The sequence below is a fragment of the Bos grunniens genome, chromosome 12 (assembly GCF_055505025.1).
Source record: "Bos grunniens cultivar Pamir isolate PY7600 chromosome 12, Bosgru_T2T1.0, whole genome shotgun sequence".
NCBI lineage: Eukaryota > Metazoa > Chordata > Mammalia > Artiodactyla > Bovidae > Bos > Bos grunniens.
In genome coordinates, this window is record NC_141176.1 from 89,099,943 (window position 1) to 89,127,537 (window position 27,595).

Here is a 27,595-nt window from a genome sequence, read left to right on the forward strand (position 1 = left end):
TACTATGCAATCAACATTTAAATAAAATAGAGGATTTGGGGATTGCATGCTTGTGCTGCTGAAAAATACATCAACTACAAATACAGTTTGGTATCCCTGTTGTTAGTGCTAAAGAATCAGTGTCATCTATCTTTGTTTGTTTTTAATACCAAGAGGGCACACGTTGCCACAGCACAAAAGGCATATGACATCTTAGTATTATGTAGTTAGCCTTCCAGCCCTGAAAATCTCAGAGTTCCCCAGGATCATGCAGTCATATTTTGAGAACTACTACTGCAGAAAAGAGTTCTCAAACTGTAATGCACACCAAAATCACCTGGAAGGTTTCTTAGAAGGCAGACTGCTGGATACCAGCTCAAGACTTCCTGACTCAGTAGGTCTGTGGCAAGCTCAAGAATTTGCATGCCTAACAAGTTCCCAGATGAGGCGATGCTGCTGGCCTGGGGACCGCAGTCTGGACACACCTCTGTAGAGGAAGGTAAATTCAGCTCTTTAGTATGCCTGTCATTTCTTACAGACAGGTTCGTACCTGTGCAGTTACAAGCAGGCCATTCACTTACAGACCATCTAGCACTGCATTTTGCACACAGTGGGCCTTCTGTCAATGATTTGGTAATCAAAATACCTTGAGTAGCGTTACCGTCATTGAAACAGCTTTTCAGACGGGCCTCTGGAAAGAAGATAGGATCTTATAAACATAATATGGACATCTTTTTGAGATAATGTATGTGGTACCTGATGCATCGTGTCTAATCCAGGTTATCATCAGTAAGCGTGTGTGCATTTTTTTCAGCAGCATAGCTTTTGCTTCTTGCTTCCTACAATGTTTCCGGAACCAGCCATGAGGAGACTTCTTGGTTATGTCTATATGATCCATCAAAATAGGGCCTTTGAGGATGGGCCATTTTACATCCAGCTCAGATCATTCTCAGTGTCTTCAGTTTCCACTGAAATTGAATAAGCCTGTGACCTTAATCTATCCATCAAGGAAATCTCACTCAAACAAATGGCTGCTTATCCAAGTTTTAGAACTGGTCTTCAAGGTGAATGTGTCTTAATAACTTTAAGGTCACTTCAAGTTAAAGGGAAAAAAAAAAAAAGAGTCTGATGGATGAGGAGTGGTAAGGTAGACAAGCTCTCATTCCAAATATCAAAATAACTCAAAATGTCCACACTTTAATTATTTCCCTCAAACCATATATTTTCGATTCATTGAGTTTAGAACAGGATGGTTAAATGTCATGAAAAATTGAAAGACTGTATTTTTATTTCTGCTGTGATGAAGTGGCATTGTATTTCTCTGTACTCTGCTGTTAGCTGGTTTTTCAAAATTTATTGGCATGATATCCCAGTCAGCACCAATGTAAATCAAATTTATTATTAAATATTTATTTTCTGCTAAGGAAAAAACATGAAATTGAGATATACTAATAACCAAGTGCATGACTGAGTATTGAAAGAAGTAATTTTTAAGTGTCTAGTCTCCAAAATGTCACTTTTCATTTCATTTAGAAACAATATTTCTAGATCTTTAACACATTTTCTTTTCTCATAGATACAATTTATATCAGAATAGTCCAAATACATTTTTATTTATCATGGTTAGGTTTTAAGACATTCATTATACACTTTTGAATTACAAAAGGATTTAAGTATAAAATTTAATAGTATGCCATCAACGAAGGGATAAGATTCTGGTAAGAGAAGATGCTAAATCACACATTTTGGTTACACTGTGTGAATAATTCTTTGGAAAGAATAACATCAAGTTCTTAGGACCAATGAAGGTTTTATCTTAAATTATCACCACCAGCATTGACTTTCAGAAAGTCACAAAGCCCAAAAAGGTCATTCTAGCTACTCTCACCTGTTTTCCAACCAAACTATTACACTTTAAATCACACTAACCCATTACACCACCAGATCCAAGACAAAACTCAGCAGCTGGTGCAGTAACACAATTCATTCACCTTCCGTAGGTTTTTGGTTTGTGTTTCCTGTCAAATAAAGCTTGTGCTAAGTCTTCAGCTGTCCCTCACTTCTCCTCGGGGCATAACAGACGTTGCAAGCAGCTAGAGTCCTGGTTTTGCCTCAAATGGCTTTTTATATGGAGACAGTAATCGGAGCGTGTTGGACCTCTGAGCATCATTTTGACACAGTGGCCACATACAGACCTAGCCTCCTACATCTAGGATGCCTACGTGGCGCGTGTTCATCTGAAAAGCAGTGCATTTAGGGGCGTGTGTGTGCGCGCGTGCTAAGTCACTTCACTGGTGGCTGACTCTTTGTGACCCTGTGGACTGTAGCCCGCCAGGCTCATCTGTCCATGGGGTTCTCCAGGCAAGAATAGAGGAGTGGGTTGCTATGCCTTCCTCCAGGGACTCTTCAACCCAGGGATCAAACTTGCATCTCCTGCGGCTCCTTCATTGCATGTGAATTTTTAAAGTTAACTAATTTATTTCAATTGGAGGCTAATTACTTTACAATATTGTGGGTTTTGCCATACATTGACATGATCAGCCATGGGTATACATGTGTCCCCCATCCTGAACCCCCCTCCCACCTCCCTCCCCATCCCATCCCTCAGGGTTGTCCCAGAGCACCGGCTCTTTACCACTGAGTTAACTGGGAGCTTGGAAGCCCTTCGGGGCACATGGGAGAGTTCTAATGAAGGCGAAACAGTGTATCAAAACAACCCCCAAATAACTGCGCAATGGCAGCAGCCGTGAACCAGGATGAAGGGACCCAGATGTCCCAGTCCCCCTTCCTTCTTCATTTGCTGTTTTCCCTTCTGAGTCGTGAAGACTTTTAGCATGAGGCTGAACGCAAGGGCACTGAGTAATTGCTCAGCGCTTCTCTGCATTAGCTTTGTACTTTTCTATCTTTGGAAGATTGCCTTTCAAAGCATATGAGAGTGAAGCAGAAAACAAAAAAGAATGTTCTCAGGAGGAAAATGTTTGAGAACTATTGGATTGAAGAGTGCGGTGTGAAGAGATGCTCCACAGTGGTCCATGGCTGACCCTCCACCTCTCAGAAATGTATACTCCATGCTTACCACTAGTTACTGTATTTTGGAATCACTCATACACTAGGGTTTCTCAGCCTTAACACTCTCAACCCTTGGGTCCAGGCAATTCTTTGGAGAGCTATCCTGGGCAGCACAGGATGTTTAGCTGTATCCTTGTCTTCTACTCTCTAGAAGCAAGAAGCACCCCCGTCAAAACTGTCAAAACCAAAACTGGTTCTAGACATGCCACATGTCCCCTGAGGGGCAAAGTCATCTCAGCAGGGAGCCATTGGTACCACTACATCAGTGGCTAGAAGCCTCTGGGAACCATTAGGAAAGTACATGATGAGGGCTTTAAAGAAGGTTCATCTATCATCTGTCACAGGATGGATTCTTTATTTAAACTTTATATGATATTTTGAGGGTGTTTTAAGTGGGTGGTTTGAAAGAAATGTAGTGGAAGAAGTAATGTCTTTTAGGAAGCTATTTCAATCAGTTTTTTGTTCACTCAAAAAATATTTATTGACCATCTGCTATCCCTTGGACTGCAAGGACATCCAATCAGTCCATTCTAAAGGAAATCATTCCTGAATATTCATTGGAAGGACTGATGCTGAAGCTGAAACTCCAATACTTTGGCCACCTGATGCGAAGAACTAATTGGAAAAGACCCTGATGCTGGGAAAGATGGAAGGAAAAGGGGACGACAGAGGATGAGATGGTTGGACGGCATCACCAACTCGATGGACATGAGTTTGAGTAAACTCCGAGAGTTGGTGATGGACAGGGAGGCCTGGCGTGCTGCAGTCCAGAGGGTCGCAAAGAGTCGAACACAACTGAGCAACTGAACTGAACTGAACTGGTATTGGCCAGACACTGGGAACACGAGTGTGATTGGAGGTGTGGTTTCTGCACATCTGGTGCTTACAGCCACTTAATCAGCAATGGCAGTGAAACTGTGGTTCTTTGAGTTAGCAGGATCCCCTTTACCTGGAGAGTTTGTGAAACCCTCATCTCTGGGTCCTGCTCCCAGAGCTGCTGACTCAGTAGGTCTGGGGTCGGGCAGAGAAAGTGCATTCTAGAGTCTCAGGTGACCTTGATCCTCAGGGAGCCAGTTTTGAGGATGATGGTGAAGTACGCATGGCTGGTTGCTTTGGGAACATGACTGTAAACCACCCTGAAGGATGTGCTAGGTGAACTGGGGAGGAGGACCTTGGAGCCAAGGAGGGACGGTTCCAGACCCAGGCCTAGAAGTAAGAACCGACAGGCATAGAAAACATTTTTTAATCAGAAAGCTGTTAATTGTGACACTGCTTTAGTTCAAGTATGGACTTTCAGCTCAGCAAAGAGAAAGCTGTGTTTTATGGGCATGAAAACACACACAGGAATATCAGGAAGAAACTTTTGTTTCGCAGTGAGTTTGTTTACCTGCCTTTCCAACTGGACTGAGCATGGAGATCTTGTGGGGTTTCTTATTTTATGCCGGTCCACAGGCCATGCCTTCTGCAGGGAAGAGTCCTCTTTCCTGGACAACACTAGAGGAGTATTGATCACATTATTTCTTTACATGTTTGTTTTCTAGTCTCTATACCCAGTGCCTTTATATTTAGGTTGCAACTTTGAAAATACCAACGTAGTCAAATGTGTAAGTCTGACTCTTTGCTACCCCATAGACTATTGCTCCCCAGGTTCCTCTGTTCATGGGATTCTCCAGGCAAGAATGCTGAAGTGGGTTGCCATTTCCTCCTCCAGGGGGATCTTCCCATTCCAGAGATCGAACCTGAGTCTCCTGCACTGCAGGTGAACTCTTTACCAGAGAACCACCTGGGAAGCCCCAACACAGTCACTGTTTTCCGAAAATATATGAATCTCTCCTCTTCCCATCAGTTCCACTTTGCCATTGTGGGCATCTTATCCACAGGATTTGATAGATTGAAAAGGATGTCAAAATCATAGATAGGATGAGCTAAGTCTTAGATATGTTGACTTTTACACATGGAAAACTCCGAAGTGACTCAGTGGCCTCAGATCATCTCGAAATATCTCCCAAAGGACATCTGACAAATGGTCTAAGTCAGGTTCTCTAATTAGACTCAGAGCACATGGCTAGTATGGGAAGACCTCATCCAGGTCTTCTTAAGCCCAATCAAGTTCTCATCTCTGTCAACTTGCTCATATCAGGTGATAAAATTAACTGGGTATCATTTGTTCAAATATGTTTATTACTACCAGCTATTAACACTAGAACTTACCTGGTGGCTCAGACAGTAGAGAATCCATCTGCCATGTGGGAAACCTGGGTTCGATCCCTGGGTCGGGAAGATTCCCCAGAGGAGGGCACAGCAACCCACTCCAGTGTTCTTCCCTGGAGAATCCCATGGACAGAGGAGCATGGTGGGCTACAGTCCATGGGGTCACAAAGAGTCAGACACAACTGAGAGACTAAGCACAGCACATTAATTCTTTAAAACAAAACATTCTGCAGTTTCTAAACAGGGTGGGATCTGCTCTGAAAGGGCTTATCCTTCCTGTCCTCTGTGCAGGCCCCTGGTGTATGCACCAAGATGTGTACACGTCAGTAAGAGCAGAACCTCATCATCCTCGAGAAGACAAGTCACAGGCTCCATCCTCTGCTCCCTGGCGAGTGCTTCACAGACAGGGCGATTCAACACTCTGTTCCTTTATTGGGCACATAATCTTCATGAATCTCCGTGTTTGAATGCAGAGCTTCTGAAATCAACCCTGAATATTTACTGGAAGGACTGATGCTGAAGCTAAAACTCCAATACTTTGGCCACCTGATACGAAGAGCCAACTCAGTGGAAAAGACCATGATGCTTGGAAAGATTGAGGGCAGGAGGAGAAGGGGGCAACAGAGGATAAGATGGTTGGATGGCATCACTGACTCAATGGACATGAGTTTGAGCAAGCTCTAGGAGAAAGTGAAGGACAGGGGGGCCTGGTGTGCTGCAGCCCATTGGGTGACTTAGCAGCTGAACAGCAACAGAGCTCCTGAAATCTCTTTAAGTTGTCCTGATTCCAAATACTTTAGAACTGCCTTGCAATTCTCTGAAAGGTTAATTTTGTAATATTTTGGTTATGGAAGCCCTCTTTTAAATGACTGCAGTTAAGGACATCTCAAAGTGTCAAGATAATAACACTCTGTACTTACTGAGAGTTTTTCCTCTCCAGGGATCATGGCACTTTCCAGTGGGTTTCTCAAGGACCCAGAGAACCACCTAGCCCAACTCCAACTTCAGCACATGTGTCTAAAGGGAATCCTTTACCCATCATCTGACCACATTTTGCATCTTCACTCTTTTAATGTGAAAGTGAAGCATTCCTGTTAAAACTATCCTGGCTTCTTTTTTTTTTTTTTTAATGGGACTATTCAAATCGGGTACTTTTGGATATTGGGAATGTTACTTTGTAACTTCCAATCATGCCCTCTGTTTTTGAAGGGTCAAAACATTTCCCCCTGCATCTTCGACAATCATCGTGCTCTCCTAAGCGTTATGAAAGTTTCTTCAGATGCACTTACTTCAGATGAATCTCCTAGAATATATATTGTACAACAATGTGGTTTCAGACAGTGGAAAAGGCACTGAGAGAACAAAGCACCGCGCTTCATTAAACAGTCTGAAGGGCCGATCTAAAGGGCAAAGCTTTGAACGGCTAAGTTATCACAATGAAAACGTCAGCCCAGAAGAACCCACTTCATCCACGGGACCCCTTGGTGCCTGGAGCATACACGGTAAACAGGAACAAAAGCTCCTGCCCATTCAAAAAGGAAGCCAGGCTATTGGTGAAAGCAGAGTTTAGCATGTGTTCAAAGCACAATGAAATCGAGGAAATAATTTACTCCAGGGTTATTTCAAGCTTAGAAAGAAGAAAAAAATCACTTCCTAAAACTGGAAGACTGGTTTTAAGAATAAAGACATCAGGTAATTAATCAACAGGAATATCATGCTCCTGAAGGGAATCTGCCAACATTGATTATAGATATAAATACAGATAAAGGTAACCATGTGGGTCTTTAAAAAAAAAAGCTGCATGGGTTTTATTCTTGCCTGAGAGCACCTTTGAATAATCAGCATGCATTTTATTCTTGGCTATATCCTTGTTATTAATAAAATAAATTGCAAGGTGATCAAAGACAGAAAAATATTCATTAACAATAAATCCTGCTCAGAAAATACATTTTGATAAGTACTGTGAGATTTTAGAATTCTACAGCTCCAAGCATGCAGTAAAAGAGATAAGAGGAAATCTTTATCACTCACCCTCGCAGGTAGGCATTTGACTAGTTCTTTGCCAAGTTAACATAAATCGTAAAACCTTTTCATATTCCCTTAGCATGATAGAAAAAAAAAATGAGTTACAAATATTTATGGAGAGTCTAGTGTCCCAGGCAGATTGATTATAAAATGTGGAAACCTACATAATAAATAGAAAAATATTGGGAATGTTTTGAACAGGAAGGCTGGCTACCCAACTCAGCACTGTCCAGTTTCAAACTTAGAAAAAAAAACAAACAAAATCTTCAGCAAACAAAATCCATGCTGGAAAAGTGATTTGATTATATAAATAATGATTTTCTTACTCATGGGGAAGTTGTTCTATCCTTGATAGTTATCATCAATTTAATTAATAATTACAACTTGTAAAATACTTTTTATTTATATCATGATTAGAGGAAGACTGTGAGTTTCATTATTAACAGATCCTTCTAATTATTGCATGTTTGGGGAGTATGATAGTCTGCCTGTTGCTAGGTACTAAGCTTTCTCCCAGTAGTACTTGCTGTCTGGATGTAGAATGCTGCCTTTGAAGAAAAAATAAAGCTATTTCTGAGTCTGGCTTCTACATTTACACTTTTTTTTTTTTTTTGAATTGAATTTTTTATTAGAAAAAATGCCATATTTTATAGACCACCATTTATGAGAATCCTACCAAAACACTACAACAAACTGGCCTTGAAGAGAAACAGCACAATGACAGAAAGCTCAAAACACTACACCTCTGAGGAGCCTGCAGCCAGGCTAATTGAAAATCGACACACAACGCCCACCACACCACACCCAAACATGAACAGGTTATGTAAGTGAGCCAAGATTTAGAAAACACATTGGAGAGGGGAACACACCCACACACGTATCTGTGTGCATGTTTTCCTTAAAAACATGTAACAGGGTTTCCTTCATTTTACTCAACTCAAAGAAACTCTTGATCTAAAATTATTCCATGTCTAACATTATACAAAAGAAATATCATAAAGCAAAAGTTTACATTTTCCTGGGAGCTGTCCCTTGCAAGAAAATGTTACTTGCATTTTTTAGTGTAGAATCCACATAAAAACAGGAGTTGTAATATAGTGCTTGCCATTTAAGTGTAACATTGCCAAAATGCTTTATACAGGACTATTTTACATTACAGAAGAGGAATATCAATGTAGAGGTAATCAGTGCTTCCAAACTTTTCTAATTCTTCTACAGGGGAGATCTAAATAGTCAATATATTTCTATTTAAAAGGAGTTTTCTTCCCTCTGGTACGGTGCTTGCTGATGAATAAAGACAAGCGCACAGTCACACTGCTTTCTGTTCAACAACTGCCACCTTCCAGGAGTCCTGACACACACGGGGTCTTCTACTGGACCCTACAGTTCTCGCTGCCCTTGGACTCCAGGCTGGATTCTGGGCTGGGGGCGTGGCGGCCTCGCTTGGCTCTCAGGCCCTCCCTGGGGCTGCCCACTGGACTTCTCTCGGGAAGATCACTGATGGAGAGAGATCTGCCAATGGGATCTCGGAAGGCAGTGCCTGAATCCACTGGGCTCTGTTGAGAAACCTTGACCTTTTGTGATCTGCTGCCACCAGCTGTTGGTTTGGAGGTCTCGGTGAGATTTTCTTTGTCGAGACTTGGCGGGGATGCTGCTAACTTCTGGGCAGCAAGGCGGGGGCTGGTCCTGGTTGCCATGGTTGTCCTCCGCAGGATGTAGGGGCTAGTCTTTCCGGTGGGGATGTCGGCAAACCCTTTCTTTACAACTTCTGAAAGCCCCTCTGGCTCAAATTCAGCATCTTCTGCATCCTCTGTAAGGTGAGTACCACTTCTGATGGCTTTCCTGCTTTTCTTAGAAAATGTCTCTGGTGTAGAAGGCGTGGTTTCTCCGCCATCCTCCCGAATCCCACTGGACCTTTGCCTTTTGCCTGAAGATTTATTTTGGCCGGATGGTAACTTCTTTTCAGTGGCAGAAGGGACTGGGGATGGTCCTGGAGCAACACTTTTGAAAAAATAAAATATCTTTATTTTTTTCTGGTGGGAAAAACTGTGACAGAAACAAGTGCTTACACAGATTTAAATACAAGAAAATAAGCAAGTGTTATCTGTCTGTTTGATGTTTGTAAAAAAAGTTGACACTGCAAAAGCATTCAACTTAGTGCTATAAACTTCAGGGCACCCACCTAAACACATCCAATTCTCTTTTATTCTTAAAGCTCCCCTGATCCCTTTATATTATCCCCACTTGAGATGTTCTATAGCTCTGAAAGCAAATTGAACTGAAATGGAGTTCTTAGTAGGCATAATTTTCTCCACCTTTATAAAGAAGAATCCTAGGCCAGACTCCAATGAGCTGATCTTATTTCTTCTGCAACAGTTAGATAAGCTTGGAACTGATTCACCCACTGAGAAGAGACACAGCTTGAGAAAAGTCAAGCCTTGGCCTGTATCAAATGCACTGACCTTCTGTTTACATATATTTCTGCTTTCTTTACATCCAAATCCAATTTACAGAAAATGGCATGTTTAATCTTATCTATGGTGCTAGCCATTAGGAAGATCCGACTGTATGCTTGTTTAAAATCCTGAAAAGTGAAAGTTGCTCAGTCGTGTCTGACTCTCTGCGACCCCATGGACTATACAGTCCATGATATTCTCCAGGCCAGAATACTGGAGTGGGGAGCCTTTCCCTTCTCCAGGGGATCTTCCCAACCCAGGGATCGAACCAGGGTGTCCTGCATTGCAGGCAGATTCTTTACCAATAAGATTCTGTCAACGACCCAACTGTGTGTCATGGGTTTTTGGCTACAGCCCTGGACCTTGACATGATCTCTCTTCACGCAGATCTGCATGATGGCATGGGAGCAGCTTCTGGAGCACATGGTTCATATGTGTGGGGACCGCCTGCCCTGCACCCTGGCTCTCTGCTGTACACACATCTAGCCCCCCATGAACATGGATGTTTGGCTGGGCATGGCTTCCTCCAGGTCTTATCTGTTACTCCCTGGCCCACCTCCCTGATGTTGGTCATTCTGCACGGAATGCGTCAGGAAAAAGTAGAAATGACACTGAGATCCTGAGCACAGACGTAAATGAGGCCATGATGAAGCAGTTCATCAGCACGGCTTCTGGTGCAGAGGTGGAGACAAATAAATGCCTGCTGAGAGGAAGTGGTTGGCGACCTTGCCATTTCGGAGTGTGATTCGGTTTGTAACTTCATACTCTTCATTGGGCAGGACTCTGTTGATCCATTTTTCTCTTCTTCTGTGAGTTGTTGTGAAATCAATCAAGGTATTAGTTGACTCTACCCAATAACATAAAAAAAAAATCAATCAATCAATCCTGGCTCAAAGAGAATGATCTATGACGTATCTTGACACAGATTCCTAGGAAAACTAAATTTGAAGTGAAGAAGGGTAGCGAACATCCCTTAAATTACTTTATAGGCTTTTGCTTCTTTTTTTTTTTTTTCCATTTGGCTCAGCGGCTGATTATCATTCATTCCACCTTGTTTTCGTTGAGGCCAAAGGCATGTGGAATCCTACTTATTTCATCGTTTCATTGTAATACATTTAATTTTTATATTTCATTAACAAAATGGCAATAAAAGTGACACCAAATTTATGCAGCCAGGCTAACACTGGGTCTGAGATGTTTGATAGTTTTGTGTCAGCTGAATGAAATATGATGTTTGACAAAATCCTCCTTGTGATAAATGATGCTTAGATTTGTTGCCGTGCATTTCATCACCACTAAAACATGATTTATATTGTCTTCTTCAGCATTGAAATAAAACCTCAAGCAAATTCCCCTCACTATAGATCTAGATCTTTCACCTTATTAATGATCTTTTATGGCTTAGAAGAGTGATTGCTAATAACCACTGTATGTGGATTATAGTACAGTAATAAATAATTATCTCCTAAGGTTATGTACATGGTGATTGCCTCCCCACTAGAAATTAGAGGAGGATAAATGTGAGTGTGCACAGAGACAGGATTTCCAGTACTGCTGTCCAGATGACTGGGTGAGTCCATCGTCCAAAACATGCTATTCAAATACCAGAAGGCTCAAAGTCTTTTACTGACGATCTTTGAGTGTCACACGATCCATCTCTCTTTCCCTTCTTCATGGGACCATCTCCATGCTATTTCCCATATCCCTTTGCTCAGCCACATCACGTGCTATTTCCAGCATTTTTTTGCCTGTATCCCACCTGCCCCTGTGCCTAGTAGAGCTTCCTTGAGCTTAATAAGCTTCTGGTCAACTCAGGTGAAGCATTTGTTCTTCTTGGAAGCCTTCCCCAGGTCCTGTAAGCAAAACTGAGCACTCGGTCTTGTGATCTCCTGTGATAAACTCATTTTATATAAATATATATGCTATTTATATGTATATTTATGACATAAATATCCTGAGATATCGTCATTTATATATGAAAGGGGTGTGTGTGCAGTTGTGTCTGACTCACTGCGACCCCAGGGACTGTAGCCTGTCAGGCTCTGCTGTCCATGGGATTTCCCAGGCGAGAATACTGGAGTGGGCTGCCATTTCCTCCTCTAGGGGATCTTCCTGACCCAGGGATCAAACCAGTCTCTTACATCTGCTCCATAGGCAGGCAGATTCTTTACTGCTGAGTCAACTGGGAAGCCCATTTATATATAACAAGTAAACAAATATTACTGAGTGTGGTAAGATTATATATAAATTTATATAATATATATGCATAATATATATTATATATTTATATACTTATACATAAGTATATACACTATATACATTTATATTATATATAAATATATTATCTTACTACACTCAGTAATGTATGCTTGCATGCCTCATTCCTCAAAGGCAGACATCTGTCAAGTTAATCTTTGTATCTGGTAGTCAAGCACCGGGCACTTAAGAGGTAGTTTGGTGAATGAATGAATGAATGTAATGCAATGACTGGAAAACTGTTTGAAGGGGAGAAGCTGCTACTGCTACTGTTAAGTCACTTCAGTTGTGTCTGACTCTGTGTGACCCCATAGACAGCAGCCCACCAGGCTTCCCTGTCCCTGGGATTCTCCAGGCAAGAACACTGGAGTGGATTGCCATTTCCTTCTCCAATGCATGAAAGTGAAAAGTGAAAGTGAAGTCGCTCAGTAGTGTCCGACTCTCAGCGACCCCATGGACTGCAGCCTTCCAGGCTCCTCGGTCCATGGGATTTTCCAGGCAAAAGTACTGGAGTGGGGTGCCACTGCCTTCTAGGAGTATCCATATTCATTTCTGAGATTGTTCCTGGGCTTTAATACCCTTAAATGTGCCAGTTGTTTGACCACTCCTGGTCACCTAATACAGCTAAATCTGTGAGTCCTGGACAGTGCTCTTTCTTGCTTGTTTTCTGTCTTCTGCACAAGAAGGGAGTTCCTTGAGGGGGAACCTGTGAGTTAGGTTTCCTGTATTTCCAGCCTACGCTGGCCATGGCACATGGCAGGTGCCCAATAAAAACATGTTGAATGAATCAACCCCCAGTCCTGCTGCACCACTGATTCCACACGTACTTCAAAAACTCCCTTTATCCAAGTACAGGCTTCCCAGGGGGTGCCCAGCAGTAAAGAACTGGTGTGCCAATGCAGGAGATGCAGGTGTGATCCTCAGGTCAGGAAGATTCCCTGGAGAAGGCAATGGCAACCCACTCCAGGATTCTTGCCTGGAAAATTCCATGGACGGAGAAGCCTGGTGGAGCTACAGTCCATGGGATGGCTAGAGTTGACACAACTTAGCAACTGAACAACAACATCCATCTAAGTATTGCAAAGTTTTCAGTAATGATGGCAGAATAGGCACTTTGTTCATCAGACCTTCCAGATCAGACTTTCAGGTATCCTGTGGCCATCCTGGTGGTCTTTTCTTCGCAGGACACAAGGCCCAGGATATACCCAAAAGGTAAAAATGTTGATTAATCCCATATTTACATAAAATAAAAATGAACTAATATTTAACGACTGCTAACAATTGCACTCGTCTCACATGCTAGTAAAGTAATGCTCAAAATTCTCCAAACCAGGCTTCAGCAATATGTGAACTGTGAACTTCCTGATGTTCAAGCTGGTTTTAGAAAAGGCAGAGGAACCAGAGATCAAATTGCCAACATCTGCTGGATCATGGAAAAAGAAAGAGAGTTCCAGAAAAATATCTATTTCTGCTTTATTGACTATGCCAAAGCCTTTGACTGTGTGGATCACAAGAAACTGTGGAAAATTCTGAAAGAGATGGGAATACCAGAACACCTGATCTGCCTCTTGAGAAATTTGTATGCAGGTCAGTAAGCAACAGTTAGAACTGGACATGGAACAACAGACTGGTTACAAATAGGAAAAGGAGTTCGTCAAGGCTGTATATTGTCACCCTGCTTATTTAACTTATATGCAGAGTACATCATGAGAAATGCTGGACTGGAAGAAACACAAGCTGGAATCAAGATTGCCAGGAGAAATATCAATAACCTCAGATATGCAGATGACACCACCCTTATGGCAGAAAGTGAAGAGGAACTCAAAAGCCTCTTGATGAAAGTGAAAGTGGAGAGTGAAAAAGTTGGCTTAAAGCTCAACATTCAGAAAACCAAGATCATGGCATCCGGTCCCACCACTTCATGGCAAATAGATGGGGAAACAGTGGAAACAGTGTCAGACTTTATTTTTCTGGGCTCCAAAATCACTACAGATGGTGACTGCGGCCATGAAATTAAAAGACGCTTACTCCTTGGAAGGAAAGTTATGACCAACCTAGATAGCATATTCAAAAGCAGAGACATTACTTTGCCAACAAAGGTTCGTCTGGTCAAGGCTATGGTTTTTCCTGTGGTCATGTATGGATGTGACAGTTGGACTGTGAAGAAGGCTGAGCGCCAAAGAATTGATGCTTTTGAACTGTGGTGTTGGAGAAGACTCTTGAGAGTCCCTTGGACTGCAAGGAGATCCAACCAGTCCATTCTGAAGGAGATCAGCCCCGGGATTTCTTTGGAAGGAATGATACTAAAGCTGAAACTCCAGTACTTTGGCCACCTCATGCAAAGAGGTGACTCATTGGAAAAGACCCTGATGCTGGGAGGGATTGGGGGCAGGAGGAAAAGGGGACGACAGAGGATGAGATGGCTGGATGGCATCACTGACTCGATGGATGTGAGTCTCAGTGAACTCCGGGAGCTGGTGATGGACACGGAGGCCTGGTGTGCTGCGATTCATGGGGTCGTAAAGAGTCGGGCACAACTGAGCAACTGATCTGATCTGAACATCCTGACTGGAATGTCATGACTCAATGGACAGGAATTTGAGCAAACTCTGGGCGATAGGGGCAGGCAGAAGGAGCCTGGTGTGCTGCAGTTCATGGGGCACAAAGAGTAGGACACAGCAACTAAACAACACCATTCTCAACAAGTAAAATGCCCTAATTCTTGCCAGCCACCCCTGGAGGAAATGCTCTTTACGGATTCTCTCTAAAATATGACATTCTTTGCCACTGATGGTACAAAACCCATAAAATTAGAAAAACCTGAGAAGCTCTTGGAAAATGGTATTATTCTGATGGTCAACCTAAAAATGTTAATTTGTGAACCTTTTGCCACCTTTCAGGAAATAGCTCTAACAATTTCACTTTAAATCTCCAGGATATTGGATCCACTCAACTACATATTTGAGTACCATGTGGACGTGAATAAATTCTAAAATTTAGCTTCACCAACTTCAGACAGATTTTAATCTTTCTTCTACATCTGAGGAAGTAATACCCTGGATGTTTACTGAGTGACGTGAATACACTAACGACAACAAAACCATTGTTCTCGGTTTGACTTCTTTTGAAGCATTCCTGATCATTTCAGAGCGGAAAAATGTGAAAGTTCCATAAGCAGAGCTGATGTTTTGAAAATACACACCAAAACTCACTGTTCTGGAGGCAACACTGGAAGGCGACAACTCAGTCGGTCTTGGCTGAGTCCCGCCCGGAAGCAGAGGCTGCTCAGCCCGGAAGTCCGGTCCTGATGGGAGGGGCCTGGAGTTAGTCTCCGCCCCTGACCCCAGGTGTGGAGCTCGTGCTGAGCCCCGTGCCCTCCTTGTTCATCCGCTATGAACTTGCCGCTCCACCTCGCCGCGTTTTTTAGTCTGGGGCCGAGTGTCTGTCGCAGTTTCCTGGCTTGCATTCTCCTCTGCAGATGGACTCCTGCCCTGGCCTCTGGCTGACTTGGGTTGAGCTGGCCAAGACCTTCTTGGGGACTGGACTGTGGCCTATCTCCCCAGCCCCTCACTGCTCACTGCGTCTGGAGCAAAAATCCTGAAGAAGAGGGATTGTGTTCACGATCGCCTTCCCCACGCCAAGCCCTTCATCTGTTGCAGCTGCTGCTACTGCTGCTGCTGCTAAGTCGCTTCAGCCATGTCCGACTCTGTGCGACCCCAGAGACGGCAGCCCACCAGGCTCCCTCGTCCCTGGGATTCTCAAGGCAAGAACACTGCAGTGGGTTGCCATTTACTTCTCCAATGCATGAAAGTGAAAAGTGAAAATGAAGTCGCTCAGTCCTGTCCGACTCTTAGTGACCCCATGGACTGTAGTCCTCCAGACTCCCCTGGCCATGGGATTTTCCAGGCAAGAGTACTAGAGTGGGTTGCCATTGCCTTCTCCTATCTGTGGCAGAGGAGATGACAAATGCCTGGTCAATGGATGAAACCACGCAATAAGTGTCTCCCTCTCCCAAATGAAGACCCTACCTCTAATGAATGCTCCTTCTGTTTACACTCACCTTTCTCTGAGGTGTCATCCTCACCAGCTCTCTCCTCTTCCACGTTGCAAAAGTCCCAAGTCTACTAGACACCTTGTGCTCAAGATTCCCCCTCTGGGGCCCGTCTGCTGAATCAGCCTTCTCAAATGGCGGAAACCCAGACTGACATCTCTTTTGCGTCATAACTTAGGAAATTGTTCTTTGGACTGCTGGTCACCCATGTTGGGTCTCAGCCGTGACCACTGACCTCCTTAGTTTATTCATAAATTTCAACCACCCAGCCTCCCACTCTTGGATCTGCCTTGAATGAGGATGGGGAAGCAAACCAGAGTTTCCACCGTGGTTTTCAGGCTTTATAGGGCTTTCTAGAGAAGCGGATATTGCTCCTATGCAAAGAGAAGCATCAGAGATGAGAATGGATAGGAAAAAGCTGAGTCCTTGTGTGATAATTAACCTTTGTAGAATCAATCTCCTCATTGGAAATATAGGTATTATAAACTTCATCTTAAAAGTTTGAAATTGATATTTAATCAAGTATTTTTAAAAGCACTGTAAAGTGCTATTCAAATTAAGTTAATTTGAATAAGTTAAGTCTACCAAGGCCTTCATATGAAAAAGTCTACTAAATTTATTAATTTTAATACATCATCAAATGTATATAGGTCATATCCAACTCTGTGACCCCCTTGGGCTGCAGCCTGACAGGCTCCTCTGTCCATGGGATGTCCCAGGCAAGAATACTGGAGTCGGTTGCCATGTCCTTCTCCAGGGGATTCTCCCAACCCAGGGATCGAACCTGTGTCTCCTGCATTGGCAGGCGGGTTCTTTCCCACTAGCATCACCTGGGAAGCCCAGAAGGAAATGATCCTAGTACAATTGAAATAGTTTTAACCTTTAATTTTCTGAGTCTCGAAAATGTTATTTAGTTCAGTTTAGTTCAGTTGCTCAGTCATGTCTGACTCTTTGAGACCCCACGGACTGCAGCACACCAGGCCTCCCGTCCATCACCAACTCCCAGAGCTTACTCAAACTCATGTCCATTGAGTTGGTGATACCATCCAACCATGTCATCCTCTGTCATCCCCTTCTCCTCCCGCCTTCAGTCTTTCCCAGCATCGGGGTCTCTTCCAGTGAGTCAGTTCTTTGCATCAGGTGGCTAAAGTTTTGGAGTGTCAGCTTCAATATCAGTCCTTCCAATGAACACTCAGGATTGATCTCCTTTAGGATGGACTGGTAAATGCTTAACAATTAGGAAAAAGAGTTCACCATTGTCTTATGTTCGCACTGACTTAATTATGGGGTAGAATCCTCTTTCTGTCTGTCCACTCCATTTCCTTCCGGTCGGTCTCTGAGCACAGAATTCCCAGCTTACTGAGAGGGCCCCAGCAGACTCTATGCTCACAGGAGGCTATGGGCAGTTGGGGCCCAGCAGGTCATCCGGCCTTTCACTTCTGGATGCAGGGTGGGGTCACAGACAGAAGAGGGGGTGCATAAGACACAGGTATGACAATGGGGCACTAGGTCTGGGGTCTTGGAATCATAAAAAGATGCTAATCCCAACAAAGAAAAAGAAAGCAGAACTGAAGATGGAGCCAGAAGTCCAGTTAGTTTGCTAGGGTGGGTAGAGCTCCACGATTTTGTGAGCACGTGGGTTTCTGAACCTCGTGCAACAGCAAGATGCATGGGCTGCTGGTTTGGGAGACGGGTGCATGGGTTGCCTTGGTCAGTTTGGGGTGACTTCGTGGTGGGGCTGAACCTTTCTGTTGAAGCTGGGATGTCTATTGATGAAGGGTCTGGGGAGGACAGGGACCAATGCCTCTTTTGATCCTGATGGCTCACCACCAGGCTTAGCTCATCACACCAACCTCTCAACACATGTATCGCTGCAGCCGAAGAGACTTATAAGTTACCTTGTGTTTATTTAAAGCAGCGGAGAAGAGGAATGACATGGAGGGCATGGGAGGCAGACAGGGAAGCGGGGAGATGGGGCAACCAAGACAGATGAGGGAGGAAACGTCAGTGCTCTCAGTGGCTCACACGAGGCGGGGATGGCGAGTGGCAGAGATGCAGCTCATGGCTTTTCCGTGTTAAGGGGCAGACCCTACGCATTGTGAAAATGAAATGAAGGAAGAGAGCAGAGGGCTGGGGGGAAGACCCTGAAAGATCTGCAAGGCCAGGGACTGCCAGACAGTCGTCTCCCATCCACAGCAGATGCCTGGGAAGACTGTGACTGATGGGGGAAAGAGAAAAGAGTATCTTCTCGAGAGGAAGAGGCAGATTCAAGAGGAAGAGGTGGTATGGGAATTGACCACCATTTGAGGAAACATGTGGTAGAGATGCTGGGTGTTTCACCACGTCAAGTTCACCTCGAGTGAGAGACCGAGTGAAGGTTCTCTCTGCAGGGTGTGGAGACCTCTTGAGTCTTTCGGCATCTAGTTCAGCAGGCAGAGGCGTCACCAGAAGGCTGCATGTCCTGACCACAGCTGCCCACCGAGCCCAAGGCGGATCCAAGAGCAAGCTGCATCTTGTTCTGGCTCCCGGTCACCTGTCACTTTGCACCCTTCCCAGTGAGAGAAGCAGATGGAAATAGGGTCCAATGAGAAAGTATTAATAGCACACCTCAGAAAGACACAGGCCGCCCCTGCTCATCTAAATAATGGATTAACATTTAAGGGGAGGGAGACAGAGTGCTGCTTGGCTTAGAATCCTAGGTGAAGGTAATTTTAAGGTCTGTTGATACTGAAATTCCTCTGACTTTCGGGGAGCAAAATGGTTCCCAAGGACAGTCGCACTAGCCCTCCCACTCTGAAACCCTACTCCAAATAAAACCCGCATGAGTGTTAAGTTCACCAATATTCTTTTATAACAAAGTGGACTGATTCTCAGAGCTGCTGATGGAACGCTTTAATTTGCAAGCGGGCTTCCCAAGGCTGAGTAAAGCCTCCAGATGCAGGAAGAGTGGCCACGTCGCTGTGCTTGGCCTGTTTAATGCAGGCAATATTGTAAACAGCACTCTGGGGGGAGGTTTCCGAAGTGCGTTTAATTGCATTTTCCACTTCTGGTAACAGCAAGGGATTAAGCCGGGATGGCGTGTAATGGAGCCTGCTCCATCCTGCCACCTCAGAGGGGCAGGCACACAGAAATCCAGGACCGTGAGCTTGCAAGAAGAAACCCCATCGACTTTATTTGAGTAAGTCCATGAACAACCAAGAGCAAATACATTAGTTTACATTTTACATTTTCTGGTGATCAGTTTGCAGTGTCAACCATCCAATGGTAACTCTCGTGAATGAAAAATAACTTCCCTCTCTAGTTTTCAGAAATAAATTCTAAGGTGTGTTTTCTACACAGTATCATTTAAATTATTTATGCCGTATTGATGCATCCAGTATAAAATAAGGATATTAAGAGGATGAGCTGGTTAGGTAGCATCACTGACTCAGTGGACATGAAGAGACAGTGGAGGATGGAAGCCTGGCATGGTGCAGACCATGGGGGTCACAAACAGTCAGACAAGACTTAGCAACTGAATGACAAAAAGGGCCTGGAGAAGCAGATGAGTTTTAGTTTATTTTTTATTTGGTTGTTTGGGCTGTTATAACACCCTGAGGTATAAGAAGGAACTCCTGCTGAGTTAATGAAGGGGGGTTAGATATTAATTTTCAGCATTCCTGCTGAGGTCAGATTTTCTCAATGCTATACTTCCCGTGTCATCTCTATAGGTCCTGCCTACAGAGCCCTTTCCAGTGCACGTCAAATGGTGTTATTTTGTATTCCTATATTTAGTCTTATAACATCTGGGCTACATCAGTAGATTAGAATTTGGGTAGATTTTCTCAAAAGGGAATTTATTCACCCTTAACCTTGGCTGTGTCAGAATCACTTGGATGATGGTTAGAAGTAAAAAAAAAATGCATGCATCCTTACTCATCAAGTTGTGTCTGACTCTTTGTGACCCCATGGACTGTAGCCTGCCAAGCTCCTCTGTCCGTAAGATTTCCCAGGCAAGAATACTAGAGTGGGTTACCACTGCTTCTCCAAGGGATCTTCCTGGCCCAGGGCTCGAACCCTCATCTCTTGTATCCTCTGTATTGGCAGGCGGATTTTTTACCACTGAGCCACCTGGGAAGCCTGGCCTCAAACCTTGAGAATTACAAATTGAATTTTCCCCAGGTGATTATTCTACACATGCAACTTGAGAGCTGCCGTTCTAAAAACACACTGCTGCTGCTGCTGCTAAGTCGCTTCAGTCATGTCCGACTCTGGGTGACCCCATAGACAGCAGCCCACAAGGCTCCCCCATCCCTGGGATTCCCCAGGTGAGAACACTGGAGTGGGTCGCCATTTCCTTCTCCAATGCATGAAAGTGAAAAGTGAAAGTGAAGTCGCTCAGTCGTGTCTGACCCTCAGCGACCCCATGGACTGCAGCCTTCCAGGCTCCTCCATCAATGGGATTTTCCAGGCAAGAGTACTGGAGTGGGGTGCCATTGCCTTCTCTGAAAAACACACTAGAGATCCTGTTTGGTCTATGCATACAGATTTTTATTGGTCCAGTAAGAAATTATTCCAAGACTTGGCAAGGAGTCCCCAGATGGCATAAACTACCATTTTGTACTTAAATTGGAAGAACACCAGGACTTTCCTGCTTTTATCCCATAATTTTGCCACAAGTATCAGTCCACGCCAATGGCGGACACCCCAGAGTCATCTTGGAAACACAGTCTCTCTGTCTAAAACCCAACCACCGTCCAGCATGTTCAAGATGGGCTGGCTGCTGTAAACATCACCCTCTCCAGGGGCTCAGGGCAGCACTCAATCTGTCCTTCCTGCTCTTGTTCAGAAAGCCAGGCTTTCTGCATATGGTGGTTCTGCTGTGTCCTACCCCTGGGAGTCCGGGTGGGATGCCATGACTTTCATTGGGCAGATGACGGAGGACAGAACATCACACCAGCGCACATTCCCTCAGCTAGAAATCATTCCGAGGAGTTCACTTCACTCGAGAATCCTGGGAAACACAGGCTGGCTGGTCGCCCACCTGGAAAAAGTCCTGGGCCTGGTGAACCAGAGCCGACTATGTCACCCTGAGGACACGCAGCATCCTTCCACCGGGGGAGAGTCCTTTCTGATGCGTCCCTGGTCAGCCCCACCACACCACTCCTCAGGCTCACCAGTCCTCTGCCACGCTAAATGGATCATCATGGATTCCTTAGAAATTCAGTTTGACCATTAGACCAGTAGGTGTGCATGCTCAGTAGTGTCTGACTCTTTGTGAACCCCACAGACTGTAGCCGCCAGGCTCCTCTGTCCATGGACTCCTCCAGGCAAGAATACTGGAGTGGGTTGTCATTTCCTCCTCCAGGGGATCTTCACAACCCAGGGGTCGAACCCATGTCACCTGCATCTCCTGCACTGGCAGGCGGATTCTTTACTACTTGAGCCACCTGGGAAGCCCATTAGACCAGTATCTGGTCTAAGTGTCTGGGATGGTGGATTGCGTACGATAGGCAAACAGTGTAAATGAGGTCTTCAGTGCCTCTCCTAACACCGACTAAATCATAGTGTTTGAAATGAATCGTATTGTAATTCTTTTTTGTTGTTGTCGCTGTGTCCACGTCTAGATTTTCTACATGGCAGAACATTTCTTTGCTTTTTGCATTTCTAGTGCCCAAGCAAAGTGCTTAGTAAAAGCACAGAGATGAGGTCTCTGGGCTAAAAGTCCAATATCTGTCACTTACTGGCTGTTTAACGTACCTCTGTCTCAATCTTCAAACATTTATAATGAAGATGAAAATCCTCCTTACTTTATGGGGCTGTCTGAGGAGTAACTGGGCTTCTCAGGTGGCACTACTGGTAAAGAATCCACCTGTCAATGCAGGAGATGCAAGAGGCGAGGGTTCGATCCCCAGGTCAGGAAGATCCCCTGTTGGAGGAAATGGTGACGCCCTCCAGTATTCTTACCTGAAAAATTTCAATGGACAGAGGAGTCTGGCGGGCTACAGTCTGCTGCTGCTGCTGCTGCTAAGTCGCTTCAGGCGTGTCTGACTCTGTGTGACCCCAGAGACGGCCGCCCACCAGGCTCCCCCGTCCCTGGGATTCTCCAGACAAGAACACTGGAATGGGTTGCCATTTCCTTCTCCGAAGCATGAAAGTGAAAGTGAAGTCGGTCAGTCGTGTCCGACTCCTAGCGACCCCATGGACTGCAGCCTACCAGGTTCCTCCGCCCATGGGATTTTCCAGGCAAGAATATGGGAGAGGGTTGCCATTGCCTTCTCCGGGGCTACCGTCTATGGGGTTGCAAAGAGTCGGACAAGACTGAGCACTCACACATGCTTGAGAAGTAACAAGTACGAATGCTTAGCAGAGTGTCTGGCAAATAATAGACAATGACTGCTACTCACCATGAGTCTTCGTGCTGGGACATGTGGGTGGAAGTTTGATGAGGGGATATGTGAGACAGAAAAGGCTGGGAGACTCTAGCAGGATTCAACACAGCCATTCAGCTCAGAAAAAGCCTCCAGGAAATAACTTTGTAGAAATAACTTTGTGAATTTAAGTAGTTCATGAAACATCTACCTAGAAGGTTTAGAACTGCGTAAAGGAATACAAACAACTGGCATTTAAAATGTTATTGACAAGACAATAAATGCTCCCAGGAAGACCATATATGCTCCCAATTTAACTGTTTTAAATAAAAAGGTCTCACACCCATTCTTTAATAGTGCAAAATGTAAGTCCCATTTGGGAATTAGCATACCTGAGCTCTAATATGCTAAGGTGGGGTTGCGAATAGTGGCAACAAACATGTCCGATGAATTCTCTAGGAAACCGAAGTTTTGATTCAAAATTCAGAGCTAAAGTCTGAATGCTGCTTCACACTGCATTTAAAAGATCAGAAAAAGTATGTAGCGTAGCTGTTAACAAACTCATGCCCTTTAATATCAGTAATTATTAATACTTCAAAGAATATTTGAATTTGCTTAAGCCTGGTTAATAAGAAAACCTTCTTTCTTTCTGCTCTGTACAAATTAAGCATTAACCAGGCATTTCTCATAACAATATCTTGTTGTGACTCATGATATGGGTTTTTCATCCCAACACAGCAAATTTTTTTATGTCTGTGTGTGCACAACCCCAGACGTACGAGAAGAGTTAAGTGAACTGTGTGATTCAATGACGTGTTTGGAATTCAGACTCAGTGACACTGACCTGCTTGTTTCTCCACCTCCTCCAGCTCTACCCCAAGTATGACCTGCCATACTGAAGGAAAAAAAAAAAAACAACTAAAACAAAACAGCTCATGTTAGTAGTTAAGAGAGATGGTCTTTCCAAATGTTAGGGTGACCATCTTTTCCCTAGGAGAATGGATACTCCTAGAATACTCCTGTGTCCCTGCTCTGAAAGAGATAAGATGTCCCCAAGGATAAACACCGAGATGGAGACAAGCATTCCTAAGAATATGAAAATCGGTCAACTCTTAAATTGCTAGTCAGATCAAAAGACAGGGCTTCGGTCTGCTGGCTCCCAAACTGCACGGGGGTGGATGGGACAGGGAAAGCTAGAGGTTTTCTCTCATCTCCGGAGAATACAGTCAGGTAAGTGCTGTAATAAAGAGAAGATCTGATCTAAAACAGGACCAGAGGAGCAGTCATAGACTTCAAGGGCAGGATTATTGCCTCCTCTGAGCCTGGGCAGAACCACCCCGCAGGAAGAGCCCAGGTTTCCACACTGCTCTCCCCTCATGATATGAGGGGTAAAGAACCCGCCTGCAATGCAGGAGACACGAGTTTGACCCCTGGGTCAGGAAGATCCCCTGGAGAAGGAAATGGCAACCCACTCCAGTAGTCTTCCTGGGAAATCCCATGGACAGAGGAGCCTGGCGGGCTATGGTCCATGGGGTCACAAGAGTCGGACACGGCTGAGCGACTGAACCATCATAGAGCCTTAGCTCTTTCTCTCAAAGCTCTCAGTCTCTCTCTGTTTCTCTCCCTCTCTCATTCTGAATTTGCCAGGCCACCCTTCTCCTGAAAGTGGTCACTCCTCACACTAGCCACTCAGCAGTGAGGTTCTGGCTTGCTTTTGTCTGCTTGCTCTGTGGTCTCCCAAGTGCAGTTCCAACTAGACCTTGACCCTGAAGCGTCCGGCCCTAACAGAACCTCAGGCCAGCAAGTTGGCTGCTTGTTCTGAAAGCTGACGAGGTGCAGAGGGCTGCCTTCTTGACAAAATAAGACGCGTATGTGCTCAGTCATATCCAACTCTTTTTGACCCCCCCTGGACTGAGCCTGCCAAGCTCCTCTGTCCATGGGATTTCCCAGGCAAGAATACTGGGGTGGGTTGCCATTTCCTTCTCCAGGGTATCTTCCAGACTCAGGGATTGAACCTGTGTCTCCTGCATCTCCTGCGTTGGCAGGAGGATTCTTTATCACTGAGCCACCTGGGAAGCCTGAAATAAGATGGGTGTGAGTATATTCACATTACGTATTTTCAGATTAATTCCTACCAACCTCCACTTAAATCATAAAGCAATTGTGGGAGTGAATTGTATGTATCTTAAGCCAGTCTACACAAGATCAAGTATAATGTGGCCAAAGCTGTCTGCTCAGTAGGAATCAGACACGCCTTGTATGGAACTCTGGTGGTGTGACCTACAGAGCTTTACACATTGGACTTGGGAAACTCTTTGAGACTTGAGTTTTTCATTTGGGACAGCTCATCCAGGCAGGGAGAAGGTAGACCTAAATGTGTTAGAAGACACTTGTATCCTAGACACATTTGTTTTCTGCACTATTAACGTCTATCGTTAAGTTGTGTCCGACTCTTTGCAACCCAACGACTGCAGCCTGCCAGGCTCCTCTGTCCATGGGATTCTCCAGGCAGGAATACTGGAGTGGTTGCCATTTCTTACTCCAGGGGATCTTCCCGACCCAGGAATGGAAACTGCATGTCTTGCATCTCCTGCATTAGCAGGAGAGTTCTTTACCACTGAGCCACATAAAGGTGTTTCTACACATAGAGATGATATAATGGCTGCAGTTAGTAATCGCTGGCCGCTTGCTCCATCCCAGAGGGCTTTTTGAAGTCCTTTCTGAGCATTTCCCCACGGCTCCTCATGATAACTCTAGGAGCTCAGTATTATCTTTAGCTTTATTTATAACTGAAGAAATGAAGGTGAAAGAGACTTGGCAGACTCATGTCAGGTCCCAGAGCCAGGTAGGTACATTGCTGTTTCAATACTTGGGGGTCACAGCTCAGGTATTTTATCATTATGCCAGGAAACATTCAACTGTATATGACAGCGTGCTGGATACAGTGCTTCCTGAGCATAAATGATGTCCCCAGCACCATTTTAGGTCCCAAAGACTCACGAATGACTGGGATCCACAGAAAGGCCTTAGAAGCTCCATCCTGGTGAGCCTGCAAATCATAAAGATACCTAACACTTATTGAATACTCACTATGTGCCAATGATAAGATGATCTAACATAATTTAGAAACCATGCTTAGGGTTTTTAATTCCACTTGAAAAATAAGGCAAAGTGTTACTTCTCAATTGCAAGCATTTTCTATAAATATATAGTAACCCAGTGATGAGAGTGATAGAGCACAAGCATTCTGCCTCTGCTTTTTAAAATTAATACGGGGGCTGGACTCAACTGAAATGTTGGTTTGGATTAATATAGGTTCTAATACTTTTTTATGTCTCTTTCAACAGCTTTAGTAAATCAAGCCCATTAAGCCTAGGCTAACTGACTGGCTACCAAGCATTTTGGCTGATAAACGTATTAATGTGTGCTTTCTGTTTGTAGTTCAGCTAACTTGATGGGGGATGTGGTCAGTTTTATTGGTTAGAGTTCCTGATATTTATCCCTAGTGAATCCTCCCATGTAACTTCAGAGGGTTTTCAATGTTACATGAAATCATTCACTTAAGGCTTTGCTCCAGTGGAGGCTGGATACACGGTGACTACTGAGTATCCACTAGCAGAGTATCTGAAAGGATGTGTGAAGGTCACCTTAGGGTGTCTAAACTATACCCTCAAGCCATGGGCTCAGGTGCTGACACGGAGCTAGGAGGACCCCCAGAGGCAGTGGGAGCTCACAACAGGAGACCCAGGAGGCATCGAAGGACAGAGAGATGTCCCTGAAAACAAGTCCCGTGCTGGGGACCCAGAGGGGCAGAGAGCAGAAGTGGAGAGAGATGAGCCTGTAGCCTGGACAGGGGGCAGCCACAGTGGACAGTCGGGCTTTTTCTGCTCCCAGTGAGGAGCTCATGTGTCAGGAGGAGGCAGCTCCTATGCACGTGTCAGGGAAGCGGGCAGGGCAGGAGCCCACAGGGTGCTGGAAGGGGGGTGCCCCATGGATGGGGTGCAGCTTGGGAGGCTTCAGTGGCTGTTTGGCATCTTGACTCAGGTCCTGCTGATGCAAGCCCACCTGCAGTCACCTGAGAAAGTGAAACAAAGATGGACCAGTTCTGTGGAGAAAGAAGACGTGCTGGAGCTATACAGTGGAGCGCTACTCAGCCACGAAAAAGAACAGCATGTCTGCCGGCTGCAGCCACCTGGTTGGACTTGGAGGGCATTCTGGTGAGTGAAAGAAGTCAGAGAAAGACAAATGCTGTATGATCACTTTTATGTGGAATCTATAAAACAGCAAACTATTGTTGCTCATACTGAGTCAGTATGAAGCAGACTCACAGATAAAGAGAACTTTATCTCTCTAGTGGTTGGCTCGTGAGTGAGATAGATGGGGGAGGGGCAGACGGGGGTCGAGGAGTAAGAGGTACAAGCTATTATGCAGGAAATAAGCTACAAGGATATACTGTACATCATGGGGAATATAGCCAGTATTTTATAATTATGTAAATAGAGCATAATCTTCAGAAATTATGAATCACTATATTGTACACCTGTAACTTATTAATATTACTGTGCATCAACTATACTTCAACAATTTTTTTAAAGAAGATTGATCCATTTGAGGCACCAGAGGCAGGGGGAGGAGGAAGCACAGGGTGGGATTTCTGTGGAGAGAGTAATATGGAAACACGTACATTACTATATGTAATATACATAGCCAATGGTTCAGGGAGCTCAAACCGGGCTCTGTGACAACCTAGAGGGGTGGGAAGGGGAGGGAGGTGGGAGGGAGGCTCAAGAGGGAGGGGACACATGTATACTGATGGCAGATATTTGACATTTGTTGATATTGGCAGATATTTGGCAGAAATATGTTGACATTTGGCAGAAACCAACACAATATTGTAAAGCAATTATTCTCCAATTAAAATAAATAAATTTAATTATTTTTTAAAAAAAGATTGACCTGTTTGACACTGTCTTTTGTTATAGCTTGTCCCTGTGTGTGAAGTTCAGGAACAGGCAGGGTGCTCGGAAGGACAGGCCACTGAAGTCTGAAAGAAAAGGGGAGAGACATAGTCAACCTCTTCATACATCGGCTCCAGGACCACGCCAGGGCAGGATGGGGCAGGATGCTCTAGGGTCCCCAGACGCAGCCACTGGTGCCCAGGAGATGCTCCACCAGCCAACGTCAACCTGAGAGCATCT